The 5,572-nt window shown below is 38.8% G+C and overlaps 1 pseudogene; it reads left to right on the plus strand.

Moving 5' to 3' along the window:
- The first annotated feature begins 585 nt into the window (after positions 1-585).
- LOC101842443 lies at positions 586-2,202 on the plus strand (annotated as a pseudogene).
- The last annotated feature ends 3,370 nt before the right edge of the window (positions 2,203-5,572 follow it).

Consider the following 5,572-nt stretch of genomic DNA (forward strand, 5'->3'; position numbering starts at 1 on the left):
CACATGCATACATATGTGCATGGCCCCCACACCACCTACACACCTATGCATATGCCCATGCACACACAAGATCTCTCTCTCTCTCTCTCTCTCTCTCTCTCTCTCTCACACACACACACACACACACACACACACACACACACACCAAAAGTATTCAGAAGAGCATTTTCACAGAAAAAAATGTGTGTATAGAGTAGTAAAACATTAAGAATTCCTTCAAAAACTAAATGCTAATTTTTCAAATATATAATTTCTTCTCTCATAACACATTGATAATATACTTGTATTTATTATGCCATCAATGTGTTATCTCTGTGTCTACATGAGATTCTGGCAGAAGTAGGCAAGGAAAAGAGAGATGTGACCTGATTACTCTTCAAATTAGTATGCTTTAGGTATTTATGGCATAAAAGCTTGTTGTTCAGAACTCCACATGTTGAGAAAAGTATGCTTTGAAAAATGAGCCTATACATTTCAGGGAACTTCTCTAAATTCAGAATAGCCACTCTGGTCCTGCCTGGCACCAACTGCCCCCTTTCACTAAATCCATCTGTCCTAGAAGCAGCACTGCCAGCATGTGTGATAATGTCCTACAAAGATGCAGATGTCAGACTGGCTACCTGGGGACAAAAGACCCTGGTCATAGTCAAGAATGACATGCATGTTTGATGTGCTTGGCCTCTCAACCACTGAAGAGTTCTTCCATTGCTGGCTGCCTGCATATGCCTACAGTGAAGGCTCTGCTGATTGAGACTCTAGTGGCCCTGGATGCCAAGTACAGCTGTCCAGCTGTGACATCATTCTATTATATGCTTGGAATGGTGAAGAGTATGTGTATACATAGTGCATTTCAACCCCTTAACATGATTCTGGAAGAGGGTAGTGATCTTACCAACATTATCCATACCAAGTACCCACAGCTTCTGGAAGGCATCTGAGTTAACTCTTAGGCAGCTATGACTAGGGTCTATAACCTCTACAAGATAGTGGCAAATGGGATACTGGAGGTGACTGTCATCAATGTAAGTGATTCTTTCACCAAGAACAAGTTTGACAACCTGTATAGCTACCAAAAGTGATTCATAAATGACTTTAAATGGGCCACAACTGTGATGACTATGGACAAGGTGGCAGTGGGAGCAACCTATAGGGATGTGGGCAAGGGTGTTCCCAGGCATTGAGGAATTTCAGGGCCTGAGTCATCACCATCAGGATTTGTGATGATATGTTACTTATGATCTAATAAATAAAGCTTGCCTGAAGATCAGAGTACATAGCTAGCCATACTAGTTACCCACAGAGGCCAGGCAGCGGTGGTACACATCTTTAATCCCAGCACTCAGGAAACAGTGGCAGACAGATCTCTGTTAGCTCAAGGCCACCCTGGGCTACATGAAGTTGATCCAGTGTAAAAGAGACACAAAGCTCACACAAGGGTGATCCCAGCACTTGGAGTCGCATGCCTTTAATCCCAGCACTAAGGAGGTAGAGATAGGACAGACATAGCTGGGTGGAAGAGGAATATAAGGCAGGAGAAGACAAGAGAGAGATGCAGTCTGAGGAGAAGTGCAGTCTGAGGACAGGATCGCCCCTTTGGTCTGAGCGTTGGTAGAGCTAAGAACTCTCTAGCAGCCTCTCTGATCTTCAGCATTAACCCTAATACCTGACTGTGATTTTTTATTAATAAGAACAATTAGACCCTGTCAGTGCACTGCTGGCTGCCACAGATGGTTGTGAGGTGATCACAACGGACAAGGCTTGTAAGGAGGGCAACATCTTTGTCCCCACCATAGGCTGTGTTGATATCATCCTTGGCCTGCACTTTGAACAGATGAGAGACGATGCCATTGCATGTAACAATGAACATTGTGATGTGGCGATTGGTATGGAGTGACTCAAATTATACCCCGTGGAGAAGGAAGGCATCAATGCCAGCATCTGAAGAATAGGCACCATATCGTCCCACTGGCTGAGGGCCTACTGGTCAGCCTCAGTTGTTCCATGGGTCACCCCAGCTTTGTGATGAGAAACTCCTTCATGAATCAGATGATGGCATGAATTGATCTGTGGATCTATCCAAACAGGAATCCTGTTGGAATCAGAAGCCCACCTGGGCGAGCTGAATGTGAAGCTAACCATACTGACAAAGAACTGGGCATGCCCAGTAATGGCCCCCTTGGACCTGATCGATACCACCACTGAGGTCAGGACAGCCCTTTACCTTCCCACTGCTATGCTCATTCCAGGCCCTACTTCTCTTCCCCAAGAGCCAATGTGACCAACTTTGCTGTAACTTTGCCTGTGTTCTCCCCTGGGACTGGCCACTCAGCCTTTGGCCTCTGCTGTATTCCTCAAACTATTCTACATGTGGCGAGGGGAACTGAGAAGTTCCAGTAATGAGAGAGGTTTGAGGAAGCAATCCACAGGAGACATAGCTGAGTCTTGGCTGTGTGTTGCCGGTGGTGGTCACAAGCCCATACACTTTACCATCCAATCCCTCACTTGGTCTTTTAGATCCATGTTCTTGGTTTGCAGATTCACTGGTTTCCCAGCCTGAGACCTGAAGAGGAGCTCTACAAAAGATCAGAAGCCACTGGAGTTGGAATGTTTCTGAAAGTTTGGCTCATTTACTGTTGGGCCATCTCTTAAACCTCACAGTAACTGAGGTTGGAACTTTGGGTCCCTATTTCACAGGCGTTAGATAGATTAAGACATAACCAAAAGAAGACAATAAGTAACCTCTATTGAGAGGAGAAAAACAAATAGACAAAGGCCTGCCACTATTTTGTAATTGCTCAAATTGACCTGGAATGTGTGAAAAACTACACTTTCTGATGTTGTCTTATATAGCATTTGGTCAGATGAGAGCTGTAAGCATCGGAAAGCTGGAAAGAGGAAACAAAAACTACTTGCAGAGGTTCTTAGATCTGCTCCACTAAGACAGAGGCCCCATAAAACAAATCAAGATCAAATTTTATTACTTAAAGAGAGTCACCAGGGACAAACAAGCCCCTAGGCTCCATCTGAAGCCAATACACTAGACTGAGCAAAGTACCCAGAGCAGCTGGGTACCAGACACACATGGGCCATGTTGTTGCACCACTGTTGAGGGGCCAGAAAGCATTGGGCTATGAGTCTTATGACTGGGTGCCATGGAGCTCAATGAGCAAAGCCAATATCTTCCTGATAGGATAAAGAAGGACAGGTCACTGGTTTTCCCCAATTATTTCTCCTTTGTCTAAGGTGGTCACATTTTCACTCCTTTCTACTTCAGAATCCAAGTGGGAAAAAGAAGAACAAGGATGTCTTGGCACCCATTCTTTTGGATTGCTTAATGCAAGATAAAACGAAAGACTGTCCTTGTAAAAACCTCATCGTGTAACTCCCTTTGACAAAGATTCCTGGATTGGCCACAGAGAGGGAATTTAGGCACAGAAGAAAAGCTAGGTGTAATTAGAAGGTAAAAAGGGATATTGAGCTTTATCAGTGTTGACTTCTGTAAGTCAAGTGGTTGCTGGCCATTCATGGTTAATGGTCTGTATATAAAACAGAGTCAGCAAGTTGATCATGTAAAGTACCACTAGCCTGCATATTTAAACTACATGATTTCATGCTCGGCCTTTCTAAATAATAAAACATTTATAAATGCAATATATTAAACATACAGATATCTTGAACTGAAAGTGATTTTACAGGATTCAATGCTGAAAACAATTTGGTAAAATTTTAATCCAGTATAAAATGATAATTTGTATAAAGGCCTAGATCATTATAAATATAACTGAAAACCCTTTAAATTAACATAGTACTCTATTTCATATTTTATAACATATAAAGGTTATGTAATATTTTATCCCAATGAATATTTAGTGTTATCTGTGTTCAGATCATGTGTGTGTGTGTGTGCATGTCTTTGTGCTTTCAGGTGTAGATACACCATGTTTAAACTGGTATTTATAATGATTTTGAAAAAATATATTTTAAATGATCTAACAATTATAATTTCTAATTTATTCATTGGTATAATGCAATAGGCCCAACAAAGTCTATTGCTGACCTTTAAAACTTTTTTTTTAACTGCTAGACTCGATTCATGGTATTTTAAGTTCAATATATTCAAAGAGATCATAGCTATTATTTTTTTAGTGCTTTGGTCCTCTAAATATTGGCTTTACAGCTTACCTTTAAAGTTGTTTTCTGATCCTCTGACATGATTACATTACTTTTTCATCTATGCCTTTTCATCTCTCATGTGGAATCATTCTTACCTCTATTACCTCTTTTCAATGTCAAAACACAATCATGAAAATTCAGATACTAACATGAACCCATAGAACTATCTGACAATCAATATTCCTTATAAACATACCATGTTATATAGTATTAAATCAATATGTACTATACATAATGCATATAGTGTATCAGTATTGACCACACATTTTATTTTTCCCACAGGTTCAAAAATATAAGCATTTGAGGTTTTACCTGAATTTATTCTTACTTATAATAATAATTAATAACTTACTTTGTATAAATAATAATACACACAATAATCTTATGGTAATTACTAACAACCCCAGAAGAGAACTACAATCTTTCAGAGTCATTGTAGAAGAATAGACATCTGTGTCTTATATTGTGCAAATTCAGATTCTAAGTAATATTTCAGAAAAAATACAACAAAGATATATCAAAATAATCACAATGAAAATGATAAAAATATGTGTCAGAGATTGTTTTATACATTGTTCCTCAAGTTAGGTTGGGAGTAATTGTTAAAATTTTTCAAATGTGCCCTCTGATCACTGATAAATAAAACATTTTAATTTTTCGGTTGTATCACTTGTCAATTGCATTACTTCCAACGTGCCTCCTATATTTAAGGAGAGTAAATCATTTTGTACTGCAAATAGATATTAACTTGCAAATTATAATCGATTTTATGATTATATAGATAAATGTAAGCATTTACTTTGTACACCTAACACATAATAATTCATTATCTAGAATATGAATAATTACTCTACAACTTTGTATTCTATGTTTATAATGAATGAATTCCACCATGATAAATTTCAAATTATTCAGAGTTAACACCTCTGGAGAAGGAATATTTGTTTAATCCAGTAAAGACATATAGCTTCCATTAAATATATATTACTATAGGACTTCAAACTAGAGAACTCTTGTGTGGATGCCGCATAGTCTAAGATCCTGCTTAAAGACTAAGACACATGAGACATCACAGTGATAATAGTTTCATTAACAGATACCTTTCAAGGCTATCTAATGCATAATTTGCAGCTACTTCAAATATGTGAAGTCAGAAATCTTGTAGAAGTAGGATAAACAGAAGAATTAAAGAGAACCAACAGGATAAAGCATGCTGTTAAGAATTATTCGTGCACACATTGTATCCATTATTTTTCCCTCTTATTGACAATAGATTCTTTGAATCAATAATATATCCTGATTAGGGCGTTTCTTCCCTATGCTCCCCCAAGTTTTTCCCCATCTTCACTCCCATCTGGACATATTTCCTTTCTATCCCTCATTAGAAAACAAACAGGCT

This window comes from Mesocricetus auratus, unplaced genomic scaffold, assembly GCF_017639785.1.
Source record: "Mesocricetus auratus isolate SY011 unplaced genomic scaffold, BCM_Maur_2.0 Super-Scaffold_100010, whole genome shotgun sequence".
NCBI classification, from domain to species: Eukaryota; Metazoa; Chordata; class Mammalia; order Rodentia; family Cricetidae; genus Mesocricetus; species Mesocricetus auratus.